At 43.0% G+C, this 23,685-nt stretch overlaps 1 long non-coding RNA gene across 1 annotated transcript in view; it reads right to left on the bottom strand.

Annotated features, from left to right (window-relative positions):
• LOC144827265 (uncharacterized) overlaps positions 1 to 23,685 on the bottom strand; it is a 105,287-nt gene that overhangs the window by 23,655 nt on the left and 57,947 nt on the right. Inside the window, exon 3 of the long non-coding RNA XR_013610106.1 lies at positions 20,137 to 20,197. This is a non-coding gene — a long non-coding RNA (uncharacterized LOC144827265). The remainder of the gene's footprint in view (positions 1 to 20,136; positions 20,198 to 23,685) is intronic.

The following is a 23,685-nucleotide window of genomic DNA, read 5'->3' as shown; positions in this document are numbered from 1 at the left end:
GGGTAGCGATGGGCACTAAAGTGGGGGTCAAGCGTTCACTGTTAGACAAGCTCAAGAAGGTGGAAGGAGGACTGGCACTACTGGAAAACGAAGCTGTGGGTACGGATGGTGTCCTTACACAGCTCCAAGAGGCACACATTCAACACGCGGAGCTGTTAGAGGAACTGCGGTTGATAGATTACAAAGAATACACATGTAGGCAACACACACAAGAGGACAGAGCGGGCCCCCTACTGGCGCGTTTGACGCGTAATGCTCCGGAGAGCAACCCCATCACGGAAGTGAAAGATCAAAGCGGGGAGATTATACGAACCCAAATAGATATCAATAATACGTTCAGGACTTATTACACTAAGTTATATGGCCCACATGCCCCACTTTATATGCAGGACTTAGACAACTTTCTTTCGGGTCTCCAAATCCCACAATTAACACCAACACAACAGACTGAGCTCTCGAAACCCATATCGCTGCCGGAAATCAGGCAGGCCATTAAGGCTATGCGGCGAAACAAGGCCCCAGGATCAGACGGTTTGCCAGCTAAATTTTACTTGACGTTCATAGACACATTGGCCCCAAGACTACAAATACTGTACCGAGAAGCTCTGGCAGATGGTGCGTTACCAGAATCGACACTGCAGGCAATAATAGTGTCCCTACTAAAGCCGGGTAGAGACGCACTACAGCTGGAAAACTATAGGCCATTATCCTTACTGAATACGGATTATAAAATCCTCAGTAAACTGTTGGCGACAAGGCTATCGCACTATGTCGCGGATATTATTCATCCTGACCAAAATGGATTTGTTCCGGGGAGAAGCACCGCAATGAATTTACGGAGGCTGGATCAGCTGATGATAACGCAAGGGAGGGAGGGAGTAAACGAAGGGTGTATCTCCCTAGACCTTAGGCAAGCATGCGACTCCCTGAAATGGGATTACATGTTAGCAGCGCTGACCAAATTTGGCATTCCTGAGTTATTTATAGCATGGGTGAGGTTGCTCTATCACGGACCTACAGCGAGAATCAGAACCAACGCGTGTGTCTCTGAGCAGTTTGCAATTGCGAGAGGGACCAGGCAGGGCTGCCCATTATCGCCCCTACTCTTTATTATCGCCTTAGAACCTTTACTTATAAAGGCGCGAACTGTGGCAGTACATAGAGGAATAACCAGTCTCAATACTCGCCATGTCATCTCTGCCTATGCGGATGACATATTATTATTCCTTAAATATATGTCAGGCCTCCTAACGCCACTTCCAGAATTATTTAGCGACTTCAGGGAACTCTCGGGCCTCACAATCAATGAAAATAAATCCTATGGGTACTATTTTCACAGGCCCCTTATGGACACTCGATTGCAGTTTGCACCACACAACTTCCAGATTACACCTGATACTTTTAAATATCTGGGTATTCAGATATACAGACGTCCGCAGGACCTATTGGAGGGTAACCTGGGGAAGACCCTTAGTGCATTACGGACACAGGTTCGTTTCTGGACCACATTACCGATCTCAGTGGCGGGCAGAGCTACGATATCGAAAATGGTGGTGCTGCCCAGGCTTATCTATTACTTCACGAACTTACCGATACAGATACCTACCCCCTTTTTTAAGGCTCTAAATACGGTTTTGACGGAACTGGTGTGGGGCACTGGCAGGCGGCGTGTCAGTCTGGCAAAATTACAGTTGCCGGCGGACAGGGGAGGTATGGGAGTCCCAGGCCTGATTGCTTATAGTTATGCATGCCAACTACAATGGCTGGCCTGTTGGCTAGCGGGACGCAACCTCCATGAGATTAACATGTCTGACGCTGATAGAGCAAGAGGGGCCATACACAGCTTACTTCTACCACGAGCCAAAATACCGGACAATACTCCGCCGCTCCTAAGACTAGCATTACGACAACGGAAGGCGGCTGTGAAATATACGAATAAAACCTCCACATACGCACCCACGATCCCGCTGCTGGGAATACCCCTGGGAACAGGTACACTCACGGAACGTAGGCTGACACCATGGCAAGAAGCAGGAGTGCTACAGGTCGGAGATTTCTTCTCTGATGGGCATATACTGACGTATACGGACTTCACTAATCTACATCACACCCCGAGAGAACTGTTTCTCACACATGCGCAGATAACGCATTACATCGCCACACACTGGGCGAGAGCCGGAACGGAACCAGACACAAACACGTTGCTCACCATGCAATATCTAATGGGGACAGGTAGTCATCTAACGAAATGGCTGACGTGTGGAATACGGGAGGGCAGAGCAGCCTCATTGCAGCCCCACAGGCTCCGCTGGGAGGCAGACGCGGGAAGAGCACTCAGAGACAAAGAGTGGGAAAGAGTGCTGAAGCACCCCAAAAAAGTGGCGCGAAACCCTAAATTTAAGTATATCCAATTAATGATAGTCCACAGGGCATACTTAACTCCACACAGACTGCACACAATGTTCCCGGAATCAGCAAATACCTGCCCTAGATGTGGGGTGGATGATGCAGGCCTTCTACATATGTTCTGGGACTGCCCCAAGCTCAACCACTACTGGGGGGGCGGTACAGGAGACACTGGAGGAGGTAACACCGGGCAGGCCATACACGTCCTGGTTATATGGGGTTCTAGGTCTAGCATACACTGAAAAGAAAAGGAGCGTAGCTACACGATTTACGGATTTGGCTATGCTGTTGGCGAAAAGAGCAATAGCGATGAAATGGAAATCAGCTAGACCGCCTGACATAGAGGCATGGCGCGGAAAGGTACTGAGATGGGGAAAAGCTGAAGGTGTAGAGTTGCAAAGGGAGGAATGCAGAGGCCTTAGAAAAACACACATCTCCCTAGATTGGAACTCGATACTGGGAGAGTTCGAAACCCACTCCTCGACCCATACCGACTGATGCCTGAGAGTGCTACTGGGTGTCTGTCTAAATGCACTTGAGACTGCAGATTGGTGACTTTGTTATGTACACTGAGAGTGCTGCACTAACGATCCCTACACGAAGCAGGATGCAGAAGCAATTATTATGTACCACATTATACACATGCTATGAATGAATGGAGGATGATGATCGAGATATTCAAATTAGTAAGCAATTATGAGACTTTACCCGCAAGACATTGCCTAGAGCCACCGGTTATGTATACCACATGAGTGCTAAGGGGGGAGGGGGGATAAGGGGGTTGTTTTTGGTTTCACATAGAAAAGTACGATACATTCACCTAAAAATATCAAAATTCTGTGTTATATGTATATGGAGTAATAGTACACTGAAAAACGATGTAGTATTGATTACTGTATTACTCTGAAAAGTTATTGTGCCAATAAAAACAAATTTGGAAAAAAAAAAAAAGGTTAGGCAGTGACCTTTATTTATGGCTTCCATCGCACAGGCTGTTATTTTGACATATTGCCAACATTTGGCATTCCATACAGTAGATGTCTCATGACCTGGTCACAATAGCATACTTACAAGTCATATTTGTGAATTTTACATTTTATTTAGTGGTGTGTTGGTTGGTGGAGAAATGACAGGTATGTGGGTCATGAGAAATATTTGGACAATATATGTGTGTCAACGTATCCCTGCAGCAGTGTTATGGATGTTCCTGCCGTCAGCTTCTGCATCATCCTCATCGTCCTCCATTTGGCCTAGGGGTTGTTCGTCACCATTCCACGGTACATTGGTGCTCACACATATGCTGTGTAGTATAACAACCTTCCCCCAGATAGATCCAAACACCTAAACCTGCCCTTGACCAGGGCACAGCTTCACTCTACTATGTTACGTGTTCAGCTGTGTGCATGGTTGTAGGCCTTTTCAACATCTGCCTGGGGGTGTCCATGTGGAGTCATCAGCCACATCTGTAGGCCATATCTTTAATCAGCTGTAAGTGATGAGAAGGACATTGTCAATACAATGGCTCAGGTTTCACATTACATGACCTGTTGTGTATGTTCTGTGTGCTGACATTGCTCGACATATTACTTTTTTAATACAAACAAGGGGTGATGTTTGCATGAAAATGCAGAAGCACAGTGGTCCACCAATTCTGCCAACGCCATGCTCCGACAAATTCAAAATGCAGGGACGTGCCGTATTTACAGGCATACTGTGCACCCCTGTGTTTTCATTGGCGTTGGTGCTAAAAAGCAGCATAGCACCAGAGCAGGTACCCAGCCACCATGCAGCAAGGGTGCCTAACAATTTCGGTGGAATGTGGTCCCTGTACACAACCACCATGTCAGCACTCCCTTGCACACAGTGATGCTACACTGCATGTTGTGGTATTCTTCTGACCTCTGTTCAATTGCACCTTTCTAAGCCAGCCATGGTGGTTATATATGTGTTGGGTGACTTTGGGGTTATTTGTAGACATGTGTTGTGATGCATGTATGATGCATGGTCCTCATACTCATGGCCCAACTGCATTGCTGTACACTGAGTTGTGTTTGATGTCCATCAATTGTGGCTGTTGATGGGTGTGTAGGCAAATGTGATGTTACTTACCTACAAGTAGTCCATTGCCATATTGTCAATTTTGGAAACTATCATTAATGATACAGTTGCAGAAAACGAATGCATCATGCACACTTCCTGGGTATTTGACCAGTGGATTTGTAAATAGTCACTGATGGTCCACAGTAGCCTGGACATTTATTGAGTAAGTGTGCCACCTTTTGCGGTAGAGATGGGCAGTTGCAGCATGAGGAACCAGTTGCACATGCGTGCAGTCCATAGCCACAAGGACATGTGGGAAGCCTGCAATTGCATAAAAACCTTGTAAGATCTCCAGCTGCAGCTGTTAGGTGTTTGGGAAGTGGAGGTACCGTGGTGTGAGGTGAATGATGGCATACAGGACAGATGGAAGAAAGGCGGGGAATGATGACTTAGATATGCCTGCCACTCATCCTGCTGTGGTCTGGAATGAGCCTTAGATCAACATGTGTATTGCAGCCAGTAGCTTAGCCTGTGGTGTAATGTTCTTGGCCCTGGCAATTGGTGCTGGAAGGCATGTTGCAACAATTCCACAATGGGCTTCTTCTGGAGGTGGTAATATGTCATGACTTCATCGTCCCTGAGCCCAATGAGGGTGGTCCACTACCGGTAGATGTGCTCCCTTCCCCTGCACTGCTTTTGTAGTGATGGAAGTGAGGGAGGTTGTAGTGGTTGGGCTGCTGGTGGTTGTGGTCTTCTCTATCCAACGCCCAGCTACAAGATTAGGAGATCCATGTTGTCAAGTTTTGTTGCTAGACTGTTATGCCTACCTTCTCTTTTATTGCAACAGCAGATGCGTAATTTATTACGCATGGGTTTGTGAGGCGCAGGGATTCTGACGTATTCGGAAAAGTGCGCCATGCTTCTTGGGGATTAGTCATTTTACGAAATCCTTGTAAATATCCCTGCATCAGATTTGCGGCAAAACATACACAGGAACACCTATCTTGCATATATTAATACTAGCGGGGTGCATCAGGTCCTGGGATCCTCACCCTCCGCCTGGGACGACTCCTGGTGGCCCCCCGCCCTGGGCAGCGCACCCAAACCAACTGACCACGCACGCAACCTGGGCTTCATCCTGGACTCCTCCCTCTCCATGGCCAGACAAGTCAACGCCGTCTCCTCGTCGTGCTTCAACATCCTGCGAATGCTACGCAAGATCTTCCGATGGATCCCCACCGAAACCAGGAAGACGGTCACCCAGGCCCTCGTCACCAGCCGGCTGGACTACGGCAACTCCCTCTACGTCGGCACCACCGCCAAACTCCAGAAGAGACTTCAGCGGATCCAGAACACCTCAGCACGACTCATCCTGGACATCCCCCGCCGCAGCCACATCTCCGGACACCTGAGAGACCTGCACTGGCTCCCGGTCAACAAGAGAATCACCTTCCGGCTCCTCACCCACGCACACAAAGCCCTACACAACCAAGGACCAGGATACCTCAACAGCCGCCTCAACTTCTACGCTCCCACGCGCCAGCTTCGATCGACCAGCCACGCCCTCGCCGCCGTCCCCCGCATCCGAAGAGCCACCACAGGAGGAAGGGCCTTCTCCTACCTGGCCGCCAAGACTTGGAACTCCCTCCCGACCCACCTCCGCCTGACCCAGGACCACCTCGCCTTCAGGAAGCAGTTCAAGACCTGGCTGTTCGAGCAGTAGCGGACCCCCCCCCCCCCCCCAGCGCCTTGAGACCCTCCGGGTGAGTAGTGCGCTATACAAATGTTCTGATTGATTGATTGATTGATTGATTGATTCTATTACGACACATTTCTGTCATACATGACGCAGCTCCCTTGATGCATCCCTTTGTAAATATGGCACAAAAAAAAGCCACTGGTGGGCCAGAAAACGTGATGCACCAGCAGCGCAAGGGGCTTGTAAATATGCCCCCAAATGTCTTACACAATATACAGGGAGATACATGACCAGTGTGTTCAAAGTAGCCTCATGAGAGATGGATCCGTACTACATTTTCAGCATATCCTTTTGAGATAAATGCTTTATATGATGAATATAAATGGATATCCTGTATAATCAGTATTTATCTTGATATTTTGGCATTATTCTGGCTCCTTGAACCACCTGTGTAAGGCATGGACTGAAAACTTTTGTAGGATTTTATTATCATATTACAGTCTTGATAATGTCCTTAGAGGACAGCTTTTACCAGACTGTTTACTGCTTTCACCACTGGCTCTCCAAAGATAAATACAATGTAGTCTCTTCTCATCTATAAATCACAATGGACATTCGCCTAATTATTACTGTATGACTGTCCTTTTGTGTCCTCCAACCTATTTGTTTTTTATTCTCTAAACAGAAATTCTAAATGGCAACTTTGAACAGTCGGCATACCTAGGTCCGGGGTTATATTCTCCCATCTGCTGATGGCACAGTACTCTTCCTGCTAACTGTCTCTCTGAAAAGAATGGCCAAGCTGAATTTTACCAGACAGGATTTCTGATTAGAAGTAAATTGTGTGACTGTTCTTTGCTTGCTTCTCTTATAATGAAGATCTCATATGTTTGGTGTTTAGAAGACTGACCATCGGCAGCGTAAGGAAAAAAGCAAAGGTTGCTATGCCCATTTTTTCCAGCAAAATGTCCCTATCTTTCATAGTTCTGTGACTTGAAGAGATTCTCTAGATTGGAGATTGGGCATGGTCAAGTGTGGTGAAGGTCCACAAATATTTCACCAAACACTCCACCAAATGGTCTACAAAGGTCCTCCCTTTCATGATACTACTGTGGTCTTAAGATGTCAAGTCTGTATCTTTTTAGCACATAAGCATGGATTGTATTTTTAGCACGCAGATACCATGTTGAGCACAGTCCCTCATAGAATAGTTGTCCCTTACTTCTAGTAAGGAAGGGTTCACTTAACGGTGTCGATTATATAAGCAAGTGGGCTACTAATGTCTAGGACTCTGTTCTAACAGAATTAAATAACATTGCTAAATCTCTCCCTCAGGTCCTTAACCAAGTGTTGGAGAAAGGCCATGTGAGGAAGCGCCCCAAACACCCCACACAAAGCTGCAACCCATTCCTCGTACCTCGCCTGTGGTTTCCTTCCTTCCTGGGTCCAGATGATGAAAGCAAGAGCTGCGAGGAGAACCAAACAGTGAGAAAGGACTTTCTTTCCTTTGCGCAGGACAGAACTGCATCAAAGGAACAACCAACTAATCGAGAGGCAGGGGTGTGCCACTGACCACCCAATCAATGCCCAGAGCAGAGAGAGAGGCAAAAAATAAAGAAAGAACGATAAATACTGAGGAGGAGACGGCCGAAGAGGACGCCATCGGGAGCGGAGCTGCAGGAGAGTCGATAGGTGCTTTGGTATCGGGTAAGACACTACTGAGGAAGATGACACCCAGGAAGAAGCCGCCAGAGGCGACGCCAGAGGCAAGGAGGCTCCACACATGTGGTGCGAGGACTGGTGGACCCCAAAAGACATGCACGAGCCGCTGCAACTCTGGAGAATTGCGGCAGTAGGCGGTACGTGACTCGGGAGAGGGGAAGGTTGGGAAAACCGGGTGGCGGGCAGGCACCTCTTGGGACTCCCTCCAGTACACTGCAACACCTAGAAGAAACCCAGAAGAAAGGAGAAGTGGGAAACTTCTACTTAATCCGCGACCCACCAAACAAGAACAGTTTGTTTATAGAACTTTATGCATTACTTGAAAGGAAATCACCACTTGTAGTAACTGAGAACCTTCTGTTGCAATAAATAACCCACTATTACACCCATACGGCCTCCTCGCTTCGGTTTCCGCCCTTCCCTCTGACAGGCCACAATCTTTTGGTCAATTTTAAATGTGAGGCAGACTTTATAGGGATCTTGTGGTTGGATCTGCTTTCCTTGATATTTTAGTCCATTTTTGAAGGTTCTCTTTAACTAGTGCCTGACAAGTTCAGCGACATGGTCAATAGGCACCGGTTCTCTTGAACCAGCAGAGATCACCGGATCATTGACTTTGGATTAAGAGAAAAAAAGATAGAAGGTTTACTTGGACAGGCATCACCATTAAGGATCAGGTCCAAAACTAGAGACCATGATCTATAAAACACAACAATGCACGTAGAATCCAAAGGAAACCTCTGCTAGTCTTGCTTGAGGTCAAAAGGGCATTTGATAGCATCCATTGACCTTTCAGAAATGGCACGCTAAACGCCTTTGCATAGGCCACATTTTCAAAGGGGTGGGAGCTCATTAATTACAAGAAGCCTCCTGTCTTAATTAGAGTAAGAATATGTCAAACCATATACAGTACAGAGAGGCACCAGAGAGCGTTTCCTCTTCCCCTTTTTCTCTATTATTGGGATCCTTAGTAGAAAGAATCCAAAGACACCCAAACATCACTGGAGTAAAATTGGGCGGAGAATCCCATAAACTATTCCAGTACATAGACAAAATGATAACGATACTGATCGACCCTGTCAAATCTCTGCTGGCACTCATGCAAAAAACGAATGAGCTATTGGACGCTCCTAAGGTTTTGCTTCCACCTCTCAAAGTCCCACATACTGAAGACTTCAGTGCCTGCAGCAAAAGTAGATCAACAAAGCTGATTTGCATTCCGCTGGGCACAAGGCAATTTACCATATTTGGGAGTGCTGCTGGTGCCCTCTCTCAAGTGGACCTCGCAGAGGAACCATAATTTGCTTATGCAAACGGCTCAGAGAGAAATTAAGTTGTGGGAGGGGCTTTCTTGCAGCGGTAAAGATAATCACTCTTACCAGCATGCTATATTTTTTTCCAGATGTTGCGGCAGCAGGTGTTATGTGCGGTCCTGCACAATTTCCAATACAACTTTGAATGGGCCAGGAAACTATGTTGTCTTGCCAACAGTTAAAAGCTAAAGGTCTCCAGAGATGGTGGTCTGGTCCGACTAGATATAGCACGGTACTACCAATGAGCTCAATTCCAGTACATGTATAGTGGGAGTGAAATTAATAAGTGAAGCACTGGTTCTAATTGGACCAGACTGCTGTATGGTCATAGATGGAGGGGGTCCCAAAGACCCCAAAGATAAATTGAGCATGGGCACTGGACTCTTCTCCATTAAATAGGACTGCCTCGACAGTGTGGGATAAAATAGGGGTCACGTGAGGCCTCAAGATGTTCCCCCACCATTGGAACCCATTCTTTGAAATCCCTTCTTCATCCCAGTTATGACAGATGAATGGTTCACCAAACAGTGATCTAAAAGATGGTACATAGACAAAATATCGATTTTTAAATTTCGACATACAATTATATCGAAGTTTAAATATCGAAGGGACATAATATAGAAGGTAAGTAATATCGACACTCTTAATATCGATATTAGTAATATCGAAGTTTTAAATATCGATGTCAGTAATATCGAAGTAAATAATTTCGATGTTACTAATATCGATTTTTAAATACATTTTGTGTATATTATATTGTATTTATTATGTTTAATAATTTATTTTTAATGTAATTTAATTAAATGTTGTCTTTTAGTACTGTAGCGGGTTGTGGGTTTATAGGGGAATAGGGTGGGAAGTAATTTAATTATGTTAAATTAATTATTAATTAGTAGGAATTATTAATTAATTAATTGAGAATTATTTGTAATTAATATTAATTAATTGATTAATTGATAAATATGTTCTGTAGCGGGTTATGGGTTTATAGGGGAATAGGGTGGGAAGTAATTTAATTATGTTAAATTAATTATTAATTAGTAGGAATTATTAATTAATTAATTGAGAATTATTTGTAATTAATATTAATTAATTGATTAATTGATAAATATGTTCTGTAGAGGGTTATGGGTTTATAGGGGAATAGGGTGGGAAGTAATTTAATTATGTTAAATTAATTATTCATTAGTAGGAATTATTAACAAATTAATTGAGAATTCTTTTTAATTAATTTTAATTAATTGATTAATTGATAAATATGTTCTGTAGCGGGTTATGGGTTTATAGGGGAATAGGGTGGGAAGTAATTTAATTATGTAGAATTAATTATTAATTAGTAGGAAGCATACATTAACTTTTATTAATTGGTAAATAATTATAATTAATTGGTAATTAATTTTAAATAATTCATTAATTGATAAATGTGTTCTGTTGTGGGTTGTGTGTTTACAGGGGAATATGGTGGGAACTAATTTTAATGTAATTAAGTAATAATGAATTATTTTTTATAAGTATGTTATTTCAACCCCTACGCTATCCAACACTTTCCCTACTGTTGCACTCTCTGGAGTGGGAATAGTAATTTTTACCCCTACGCTATCCAACACTTTCCCTACTGTTGCACTCTCTGGAGTTGGAATAGTAATTGTTACCCCTACGCGATCCGACACTTTCCCTACTGTTGCACTCTCTGGAGTTGGAATAGTATTTGTAACCCCTACGCTATCCAACACTTTCCCTACTGTTGCACTCTCTGGAGTTGGAATAGTAATTGTTACCCCTACGCTATCCAACACTTTCCCTACTGTTGCACTCTCTGGAGTTGGGGTTGTAATTTTTAATCCTACGCTATCCAACACTTTCCCTACTGTTGCACTCTCTGGAGTTGGAATAGTAATTGTTACCCCTACGCTAACCAACACTTTCCCCACTGTTGCACTCTCTGGAGTTGGAATAGTAATTGTTACCCCTACGCTATCCAACACTTTCCCTACTGTTGCACTCTCTGGAGTTGGAATAGTAATTGTTACCCCTACGCTATCCAACACTTTCCCTACTGTTGCACTCTCTGGAGTTGGAATAGTAATTGTTACCCCTACGCTAACCAACACTTTCCCCACTGTTGCACTCTCTGGAGTTGGAATAGTAATTGTTACCCCTACGCTATCCAACACTTTCCCTACTGTTGCACTCTCTGGAGTTGGAATAGTAATTGTTACCCCTACGCTAACCAACACTTTCCCTACTGTTGCACTCTCTGGAGTTGGAATAGTATTTGTTACCCCTACGCTATCCAACACTTTCCCTACTGTTGCACTCTCTGGAGTTGGAATAGTAATGTTTAATCCTACGCTATCCAACACTTTCCCTACTGTTGCACTCTCTGGAGTTGGAATAGTAATTGTTACCCCTACGCTATCCAACATTTTCCCTACTGTTGCATTCTCTGGAGTTGGAATAGTAATTGTTACCCCTACGCTATCCAACACTTTCCCTACTGTTGCACTCTCTGGAGTGGGAATAGTAATTGTTACCCCTACGCTATCCAACACTTTCCCTACTGTTGCACTCTCTGGAGTGGGAATAGTAATTGTTACCCCTACGCTATCCAACACTTTCCCTACTGTTGCACTCTCTGGAGTTGGAATAGTAATTGTTACCCCTACGCTATCCAACACTTTCCCTACTGTTGCACTCTCTGGAGTGGTAATAGTAATTTTTACTCATACACTATCTAAAATGTATTTAGCTTTTTTATTAGTATTATGTTGTTATTATTAATTGTTATTTATGTGATTATTTTCTGTATTTAAATGTATTAGTAATTGATTATATTTTTATTTTTTTATAAGTTATGAAAATAATTAATTTAGAGTTAATATTAATGAAAAATATATTATGTATTATATATTTATTATGATGAATTTTGAGAGGCAAGATGGCGGCCGCAGTAGCGGCCGAGTGAGGTGCTTGGACCGTTGCTCCGTTTGACCCCTCAGTGAAAGCCCTCATTCCCTCTGGCTTTCCCGCACACGATGCGGTAATTTTCCTCGCGGCAGCGATACACGTCTGGTGAAGCGACGGTACTTACTGTGTAGCTGTGAATGTTCGGGGCTCTCTTCTGCTGGCGTCCATCGGCGGTTACTGACCGTTGGAGTGGAAAGGAGGAGCTGTGACGGCCGGCGATTTTGCCTGTCAGCCTATCGTTGCGCGGCTGCGTTGGGAGCGGTGGCGGCTGCTTGGTGCAGAGGGGAGAGTGAGATCCGCGCTACTGAGATTTTGAGTCTGCCTGGCTCGCTGTGTTGGGATTGCCGCTCATAGCTCTTGCTCTCCGTGGTTGGCGCTGGGAGACTAGACAATGGCAAGGGGCAGAGGAGCTGCAAGGAACCGTGGAGGAATGCCTCCCCCCACACCTGTGAGTAGTCCTGCGGATGGGGGTGCAATAATTGCAACAACTGTGGCAGTGGAGCAGGTGGCTGCTGTGGGTGGCGAAAGTGGCATATCTTCAAGTTCTAGGAGCATACCACCGTATCACACCATAGTGGGGGGCAGGAATAACCGAAAAACAGCACAATTGCCAGATATATCGAGCACAAAAGGGCAGAGTGAGCATTCGGCTCAGAAGGGTGCTCAAAATTTGCTATCTCAAGATGTTATAACGAAACAGCGAGTAGTACCGGCAATATTTAACAAAAAGGGGACTAAAGTTAAGGCCAGCTCAAATTTGGAGCTGCAGAATTCGCAGAATTCGCAATCTACCTGCAACACCCCAAATATGATAGGGGTTGATCAACACGAACTACTGATGGTAGAGAGTGGGGGCCTCTCTGACGAATGCTCAACACAGGTGACCTCTCTCAATCAGCAACTATTGGATAGTGGTGGAACCGCTGACGGCACACCAGGCGATACAAATGTAACAAATGTAACAAACCCTACTATCTGTTCGGGAACTGATCTGGGTAGCGAGTCTGAATATGCTGGCTCTGACGGCAAGTTTTATTCCATGACAGATCTGACTACGGCGTCTGATAAGGAAAATGATGAGGACAGTCTTAGTAATCAGGGCGACTGGGGAGATACCCCTGTCGAAGAAGACCACGAGATTCAAGAAGAATTTGAGTACACATTTCCTAATGGAACTGTAAGGAGAGTAGTAGAGTCTCCGGAGTCTGAAGCGATTACAGGGTCTGAACAAGGTCCAACAGTGACTCAGCTTAATTTGGATGCGGAGGAACTGGATGAGGAATCAATTACCTTAGGAATGGTTTACAAGAGTATTATGGCACATCGGAATGAAACCAGAGCAGAGGGCTTGCACACACAAGGAGCAGTGAGAAAGCTCCAGAATACAGTAAGACCCCTGGTCAAAACATATGCGGAGGTTTCTACGCGGGTGGTAGAAGTCGAAGAACGCATTTCTTCAGCTGAAGATACTCTGGTTAAACAACAGGTGGACATTGAGAACTTGCAAAAATCCAGATCTGATGTGGACTGGAAGCTGACAGATTTAGAGAATAGGGCAAGACGCAATAACCTGCGCGTCTTGGGCATTGCCGAAGGAAAAGAGTGATCAGACCCACGGAAGTTTATTACTCAGCTATTTAGAGATGTTTTTCCTGAGCTCAATACATGGAATTGGGACATTGAAATAATTAGGGCGCATAGGTTCCCATTGGTGATTAGGCAGCGGCAAAACAAACAAAATGCATATCCCAGGGCAATTTTAATTTGTCTTAACAACTATCTATTGAGGGAGGCATTATATGATTTAGCTCGTCCTGAGCGAAAACGGAAAGGTGCTGGATGTGAATTCTTTGTCCGCCCGGACTTTTGCCAGTCGACGGTACATGAACGTTGGGAGCTGCGAAAGTTAATAGCTCCATTCAAAGAAAAGGGCGCACAATGTTTTCTGCTTAATCCAGCAAAATTAAAAACGATCTATAAGGGCCATACCCGATATTTCACCTCTTGCTCAGCTGCACAGCTTTATTTAAATGAAATAACAGCGCAATCAAAAAGTCCCGATTCGCATAATAGTAATTAATAGCTATACATGAATGCGCTTTAAAAAAAAAAATTGAGCGAGAGGTAGCAATTTTTGAAAATGTATTGCTGGGTTTTGGATTTTTGTGCTACTGCTGCAAAGGAAAAGTAAGGTGTAGATAAAGACATACTTCAAGGACTTCCCTTTCCCCTTAGATTATTATTTTGTTTTCTTTTTCTTTCCATCGCAATAATGTTTTTCTGTGGCTTCTTATTTATTTATTTTTTTTTAACATTGTTTCTTCTCTTTTTTTTAGGGAGAAATGTTATTGGGAAGATTTATACATGTGTACAGAGTTAAATAAAAGTATGTAAAGTAGAACAGACCTTCTTGTTTTGGGGGAGAGGGGAGCTAGTCTGGGGGCGGGGGCTTGGGGGGGTCAAACAATGGAGCACGGGCTGGGTACGTCCACATCACAGAGGACATTGTCCTTAAGCCTCGTTATGGGTGGTGGTGGGGTGGTGGGGAGGCAAGGGGTAGGGGGGGGTAAGGGAATGGGGGTTGCTGGTGGGAAATGGGTAGAAAAAAGAAAATAATACATAAAGCAGGGTTGGGGCGGAGTTCTTATGACAAAGCAGTCAGTATTTTTATTCAAATGGAGGATAAGCTGGAAAACAGGGTAGAGAAAAGAGAGAAAAGAACTGATCAGATTAGATGGCAGGTAGGGGGATTAGGGTAGGTACGCTGAATGTTAAGGGGCTGAATTCACTGGAAAAACGACGTCGGGTAGCACAGGAATTACAAGTTCTCCAATGTGATATAATATGTCTGCAGGAGACTCATATAGTTTGGTCAAAGCGGCAACTGTTAGAAGAACTTGGGTTTAATGTAATTACTTGTACTAAATATTCGGGTGCTGCTAGAGGTGTAGCTATCCTTGCTAAGAGACATGTAACCAACACGGGTAGGAGTCTATCAGATGGGTTAGGACGATGGGCAATTTCAGAATGTCTTGTGGGTCATATTAAATTTACGGTCTGTGTAGTATATGGGGCAAATTTGGATGAAGCAACGATCCTGGAAAATCTGAATGTTGAGTTAGCAGCGTGGCCTACACCTCTGATTCTATGTGGCGACTTTAACATAAATCTTGCACCGAATATTCTAAATAATCAACTGGCAAAGTATGTCGGTAGGAAGCCACGCGTGTTTAAAGCATTACAGGCACTAACGGGTGATCATGGGTTAGTGGACGCGTGGGCCTTCTTAAGGGGGGCTGCACCTGGGTATACTTTTTTTTCGTTCCCCCATAGGACGCTCGTCCGATTAGATTATTTTTTTATCACCCAATCACTTCTAAATCAGGCAACGATACAAGTATATCCTAGAATTACCTCTGATCACGGACCAGTAGTTTTATCTGTTGCTGGTATAATATCAACGACTCGACCAAGGGCTTTCTCTTTTGACCGTAAACTATTAGTTGAACACCAATTCATCGAGCAGATGAAACAATGGATAATCTTTTTTTTCAATATTAATCGAGGGAGTAGCAGTGTTGGAGGAGTGTGGGACTTAGCTATGGTATATACAATCAAAAAAAAAAGACAGCCAGTACCCAAAAAATATATCAGGATTTGATTATAGCTGAGGAAAACCTTATGCAAGGTATACAGGCTGAAAGAGACCCATCGGAACTGGTTACAGCAGTGGCACGGCTAAAGGCAAGACTAAATTTGATCTGGGCTAAAGAAGCAGCAAAAAAGTTTTTTGTTAAAAGGCAGATCCATTACGAATACGGCGAGGCAAGTGGCAGATGCCTCGCCCAAAAAATGAGATCAATGGAGACTGCTCAACGAATAGAGGAATTATTAGATATGAAGGGCGATTCTGTTAAGGACGATCAGGGAATTTTGGAGGTATTTAGACTATTCTACGAGATGCTATATAAAGATGAAGTATATGATGAGACAGCGGCCATTACTTTGATCAGTCAATATTGTACTCGAGACCTCTCATCGGAGGAGATACAATTAATGGAGACTCCCATCTCATTAGAAGAACTTGAACAGGCAGTAAATGGGTTAGCATTAGGGAAGGCGGCAGGGCCTGACAAGCTGCCGCTGGAAATATACAAAACTTTTTTCTCTGTTTTGAAGACTGATCTTTTGTTGACAATGTTAGAGGCACAGAAAGGTGCACCCCCTAAAACATGGAGGGAGGCGTCGATTGTAGTGTTCCATAAAAAGGGCAAGCCGGCTAATATTCCTGGATCTTATAGGCCCATCTCGCTTTTAAACGCAGATGGGAAAATATATTCAAAGATTTTAGCCAACAGACTTTCTGTTGTTATTGCAGGATTAGTCTCACCAGTACAACATGGGTTTATCCCTCAACGCAGTACAACAAATCATGTTAATCGGGTGATTACCTTTTTGGATTATGTTAATGTTACTCGGGAACCATTCTGTTTCATTTTGCTCGATGCCGAGAAGGCTTTTGACCGTGTTACATGGCGGTTTTTATGGGAGGTGATGAGGAGACGCGGTTTTGGGCCACAGTTCATAAAATCTATCCAGACATTGTATTATCGTCCAGTCGCACGTATCAACACTATGGGACTTGAGTCGGCAGAGGTAGAAATCAATAGAGGTACAAGGCAAGGTTGCCCCTGCTCTCCGTTGCTATTCTCTTTATATATTGAACCTTTTTTGAAGATGTTAGAACTAAGTGAGCATATACCCCCTTTACTCATACAGTCCTATCAATTCAAAGTATTGGCATATGCGGACGACGTAGCCGTGGTCACGCCGAATCCAACAGTAGCGATGTCAGCAATTGAACAACTGGCCACAATTTTTGGTAGGCTATCTGGCTATAAATTGAACTCTGCTAAGACTCAGCTCCTAAGTATAAACATTCCGAAATTTACTGATCCAAGGCTGTGTCAAGAAGTCACATACTTAGGGGTTAAATTACGAACATGTACTACCACTTTGGTCAAAGTTAATTGGGAACAACTACTGGTCGGTGCTAAGAAACAATTAGAACGGGCTGAATGTTTACACCTTTCCCTAGTAGGACGATGTAATCTATTAAAGATGTTGATATTGCCCCAAATATTATATTTTTTTCGCTGTATTCCTTTGGAGATCCCTAAAGTTAGATTGGCACAATTACAAGCAATTTGTATGAGTTGTATGTGGTCAGGGAAAAAAGCACGACGGGCTAGGCACTTCATGACATTGCCGAAAAAGCTAGGAGGATTCTCGGTACCAGACTTTGCACTGTATTATTATGCCTGTAGGTTACAAGGGATGGGTATGTTGTTGACAGGAACAGTACCAGCGCAGCCGGCTGAATATCCCTCGATTTATCAAATGGTATTGGGTATAAAAGTAAAAAATCTCTTATTCCTCTACCTAGAATGGAGCTATTACAAACGTACACGGTTTAAAATTTTAGCAGCAGCATACAAGGTTTGGCGAGCAGTTAGAGAAATGTTTGGTCTCTGTAAAATCTCTTATTATACACCATTGGTATCGCCAATATTTTTACCAGTCGATCTATGGGATAGAGTGGTGTATAATTGGAGGGGTAGGGGGATAAGAGTGGTGGGAGATCTGTATTCTGATGGTGCTCTTAAATCTTTTGAAAAGCTACGTACGCAATATCAAATCCCTAGAGAGCATTTTTCTAAATATCTCCAGATTAGGGAGTTTTTAGAGAAAAGTGGCATTATCTTTCAACCAAACCCCCTGATCGAAGCTAATATAAGAACCGCAAAGATAGGCGTTTTATATAATTTGATGTTAAACACAAAAACCAATGATATTGAACAGCAGAATCTCAAATGGGGGACTAAATTAGAAAGACAAGATATTCAAATTGAAATCTCCTTGGGCATGGCAACAGATTTATTTCTATCGGCGAAGCTCTTTTCTCAACATTTCAAATCCCTCTTTAATTTATATTATACACCCGATAAGGTTTCTAAATGGTCTGGGGATGCTATAGGGAAATGTTTCCGATGTGGCCACATTTCTGCAAATGATGTACATATCTTTTTTATGTGCCCATCATTGGCTCCCCTTTTGTTACAGATAGAACGATTTTTATCGGGTATTGTAGGATGTCAAATTCAATTATCTGCAACTCATATTCTTTTGGGGGTAGAAATGGGATTAAAGGATACAGGAGCCGCAAAGCAACATGCTAAATTAATATTTGTCGCGACTGCTGTTTATAGATTGTGTATTGCTTCGTACTGGCTACAACAGGAACCACCTTCATTTGTGGAATGGCGGTCTAGATTCTTTGTTACACATAATATGGAGCACAGTCTGTATGTGTTAAAGGGCTCACGTAAAAAGAAACTTGGCGCACAAATATGGGGCAGTGTCACACAGTATATGGAATTATAAAATTGGGTTATATCTGCTTTTTAGAGCTTGCCCCTAGAACTTCGCCAATGGTTGGATCTGTCTTTCCCTTTAATTCCTTCATTTTTTTCTACATTTTCTCTAATAGACTAATGTGTTACGTGAATTGCGAGACATCGTTTTCTCCTCCTTGTTTCTCTATTCATAACTATCAATCTCTTCTTTGCTGACTATTCATGATATGTTATGTAATTTTTGCTTGATGTAAAAAGCAATGTTGTTATTTGGGAAATATGTCAATAAGCAATGATTTATGTTGTATTTATTTGTATTGATCGGAATGACTAATACCAACCGCTTCATGTATCAAAAAAAAAATTAAAAATATATATATATATATTTATTAATATTAATTTGTATTACATTATGTATTATTTTAAATATTATAGTACATTTTTAAATATGTTTATTACATTTATACGTATTATTTTGTTAATATTAGATTTTTATTTAATAAAAAAAACGATATTTTACAAAAAACGATATTTTTGTCATTGTATATTTTTTTCCGATATATTTGTACTTACCTTGTTAGGGATAGGATTCCTATATTTTTGACTTCGATATTTTTGTTCCGATATTTTTGTATATCGATATTTGTGTTATCGATATTTTGTCAGACATTCCTAAAAGATGCACAAGAATTGGACAGTTCTTCAATCGGAGGAGATAAAGTATTTTGAACATTCTAAGAGTCATTTTTGTCTTGCCAGAGGCAGAACACCCCACTATACCTAAATTAGACATTGTGAGATGCATTTTACTATCAGGCCACTTACAAGCCAGACCCTGACAAAGTTAGAACAGTGGGTTATCATGAAATATAACTACAAAGACTAGTCTGAGAAATGTACAAGCTTTTGCAACATAGCGAGAGAAGTGGGACATCCCCTGGACAAAGGAGATGGGTATAAGAAGCAGGTTGTCCCCTCACAGAGATTGAATGAGGAGACATCTATGCCCGAACAGCTATTATGGCACAGTTGGCTAATGACACCGTGATTTTGACTAAGATATCCTTGTACTAGTATCAGACCTTGAAGAAGCTTTGTAAATGGCACCAATAACTAACATCTGTGTTTAAAGTTATACATGGCACTATCATGGTGATATTTGTCGCACTAATTCTTGAATCAAGCCACAAAATGTACATATTCAAATTTTCGATCCTCTTTGTTTGTTATACACTAAGAACCACAAATGGTACTGATATTAAAATTTTTTTTTACATTTCAGCTCCCCTGAAGAAGAGATCTTTGTGATCTCGAAATGCATTGGGATTTACAACAATATCATGTCATAATGTAAAATGAAACTTTATGTTGCACTTTATTGTCAATTAATATGAATTAATTTGTATGTTAATACTAATAACTGCAAAGTCAAAAAATTTTTCTGTTAATACGAATAAATAATGAAAAACACTTATTTTGATAAAAGATTACACTCAAGTTAGAATCAAGTAGCGAACCTTAAGGGTTAGCATTTGCAGTGCAGAAAGGGTCTGGTGACAAGTACATCACCTACCTTGCTCTTTGACTTTTAGGAGAGTAGCACCCTCCTCCCTTCCCGCACGCCCTGTTGAAAACTACATAAAAATTGAACACCGGTGATTACTTTGAAAATTTCGAGTGCACAGTACAACCCCACTACTTTCTACAAATGCAAGTCTGGCAAATGTTGGAGAGAAGGCAGGGACAGAAGCATGCTGATATAATTATGATCCTTCTTCCCACGCCCCCAGACGTACTGTAAAGTGGTGTTAGAAGCCATTGACAAAGATTTCCAAACATTTATACCAATTCTCCAACATATGTTATATCTGACCTAGGGATCAGACATACCAATCAAATAGACACTTCCAATCAATGCGGGGTAGACAAATGTCCCTGGCAATTTGCCCAGCAAAGCAAACAATAACAGCAGTGTGACGTAGGCATAAAATCACTTACACACATGGGTAGGCTAAAGGCCATGAATCAGACTGGTCTCCTTAGGGAGCTCACTTCCCCACATTCTCTTTGGGTACTTTAGTGAGGTGTAACTATGGGGTGAGCAGACGCACTTTCAGTAACAGAAGAGAACCATGAGCAATTGCTGACAATGTTTTAGTTGACAGCTGAGAGGGTGGGGGCATGGGTACCGAGTTGTGCAGGACAAGGGATGGGTAGTAATATATTTAGAGGAGAATGTTATTCCTTGCTAGTAGGTGTTTGTGTTGTTGTCATAGAACTAAATAATAAAGTTAACTATAAAGGACAGCAGTACAAACTGGCATGAAGGTCACAGATGCATGGTTCTGACTGTGGAGAACCTCTAAGGTTGCCTCAGGAAGATTAGGTCTATATGTGAGTAGATTCGCATCAATATTGGAATGAAGTAACCGCTATCATTACTTTGCATCTGCCCGATACGCAGTATTGGCAAATTCCTATTGCAAGTTGACTTCTGAAGGACCCATTCAAGATGTTTTCATTTCCAAGGAAACTTTGCAGATTTCACCTTCAATACTGTCAATACGCAACTGCATGACTGCCTATTCATTGGATCAACAGAATGTTACAATAAAGTGGTGGCTACATTTTGCTTGACTGGCAATGAGTGCACACTTACCCTTGGCTAGATTCTTTGAGTCAGTGAGTGACAAATTCAACGAGGCCGACATTTTTCGACACACCGATTATATTGCTTTTCACATTTGTTTTGGTCGAGACTCATTTGTGGATAGGAGAATTTGATTTTGAGACATATGCAAGTCGCCAGGGTCAGGTGAGAGCTCACCTGTCACACTTTCGTTGTTCGTGATGAGAAACAGGCTCACAAATGTATTACAAATAACTAGTTTCCCATCAGTCTCTTTTTCAGTTTTCTTTTCTTCTGTTTTTCAATGATTCTTTACATTGCAGGCAGCTTTTCAAGTAACCGTGCAGCCTAGAGTGATCAAGAATGGTGTGCATGTTGCATGGGAAAAAAACGTGCTGTATTAAATGTAACTATTTAGTATAAGTATACATTAGAGCGGGGCTAAAAGATAACTTTCTTGTAATGGTACACAGAGCTTAGCTCAGGGGCAAAAACTGGGTGCATTCTCAAGTCGCTATCAAGCTCCCTATAGGTACAATATAACAAATCACTATGTAGACGTTTTTTATATTAAGCTTTTTGTATCAACGTGACTTTAAGGCAGAGCCACTCAAGCGCTATTTGAAACGAGAGAAATAATGATTATTCACGCTTAGATTACTATAGCTAATGTAGGCTTGAATTTCAAAACGGGTAACGTTGATTGCTATTATGTTTGTGACAGGTGAACGTTTTACTACTAAGCAAACAGCAGTTAATTGTTGAGCACAACGTTCTTTTTTTTCCATTCTTTCCCATGTGAAGAATGTTTTCTGTTCTTTGTGATTATTGTGGAATGTTTTCATCAATAGTGCATTCAAGAGACACCTGCAATGTTTGCAGACACGTATCCTATCTGTATAGACAGATAGTTTAGTTTGAAGGACTCAGAAAGAAGCTAGTATTGTGAGAAACCTTAAGAACATAACCGGCATATAATCTAGCTTTAACCTAATCAGACAGTCGTATGAGAACTGTGTATAGGTGAGTAAAATGTTAAAATGTGTGTTTGTGTCTTAAGTTCAGAACAAATATGTTCGGAGCGGAATAGAGCAGAGCAGAGTAGGAGATTTAGAGTGCTCTCCCAGAGAGAGTGGACTGATTTTCCTTTGTCCTTTCCTTTTGAGACAACTCCATGCTGGCTAGTGCTCTACTTCATATGATTTAATATGAAGTGATTGCTTATTAAAGTCCATGCATTCTGATTATAACTTGCTAATAACCTTTGCCTTCTGTGAACCATTAACATTAAACCTTCATGGTTTGAAACTAGATTACTCTATGTACTACTTCTGGTGACGAATGTGCTTCAACAAAATCCTTAGCGGATTAACACCTCTTGAGAGAAGAGCTTTATGGTCCCTGAATTTTTACAAAAAAGGGCTGACAGCTGCCATAATTATTTAAAAAAAAAATCTTTTTATTATAAAAAAAAAACATGCTCCAGAAAATTGCACAGTGGTCAGCAGCAGTAGGATAATGATACATAGAAGACACCACAACTTATGTTTACATGTCAACAATACGGCCTGCATAGAAAGATCAAACCCCCTATATGCCTACCAACGCTGACAATAATACCTCTGGGTTCTAAACCGGTGAGACTTTTACTGAATGGACATCCTGGCGAGCAGATTTACAACACCCCACCCATACCCATCCTCCCCCTCCGCACAGCCCATCAATCCCCCCTCCCCCTCAGGCCACTAACGTCTTTACGTCATTTGGCGCATTTGGTGGGTCTTCTGTCCTCTTCGATTAAGGCCATATTCCCAGGCCCTCTTCACTACCGGGCCATGCAGCGTCTGAAGACGTACCATCTCAGGAAGGGCCTGACGTATTCTCAGCTGATTCCATTGTCGGAGGAAGTGAGAGACGAGATGCGGTGGTGGCTGACGCACATGGAGGCCTGGAATGGCCGTGCGATTTTCGGCTCCGCCTCGGACATAGTCATCGAGTCAGACGCCAGTCGCTCTGGCTGGGGGCCCAGGTGCGGAGATTTTTCCACAGGTGGCGCCTGGTCTGCACACGAACAGTCGTTTCATATCAACTGCTTGGAGTTGCTGGCAGGATCCTTTGCGGTCCAATGTTGGGCGAAGGACAGAGTTCAGTCCTGTGTCCTCCTCCGGATGGACAACGTGTCGGCGGTCTGCTATATCAATCATCTGGGGGGGACCAGATCCAAGATGTTAGCGGACCTTGCCAGGGAGTTTTGGCATTTTTGCCTGGATCGGCAGGTGTCGGTCACGGCGGAGTACCTGCCGGGTCGACAGAACGAAGTGGCCGATTGGCACTCCCGGCACCTGCTGGACGCCAGCGTGTGGAAGCTGGACCCTCAGGTGTTCTCCTGGCTGGCGGACAGGTGGGGGTCCCTTCTCAGTGGACCTGTTTACGTCACGCCTGGATCATCAGCTCCCGAGGTTCTTCAGTTGGCGCCTGGATCCGTTGGCGGAG

Source organism: Lissotriton helveticus, chromosome 4_1 (assembly GCF_964261635.1).
Source record: "Lissotriton helveticus chromosome 4_1, aLisHel1.1, whole genome shotgun sequence".
NCBI classification, from domain to species: domain Eukaryota; kingdom Metazoa; phylum Chordata; class Amphibia; order Caudata; family Salamandridae; genus Lissotriton; species Lissotriton helveticus.
Note: the sequence above shows the minus strand (reverse complement) of the source record. Positions and strands in the feature narration are given on the sequence as shown.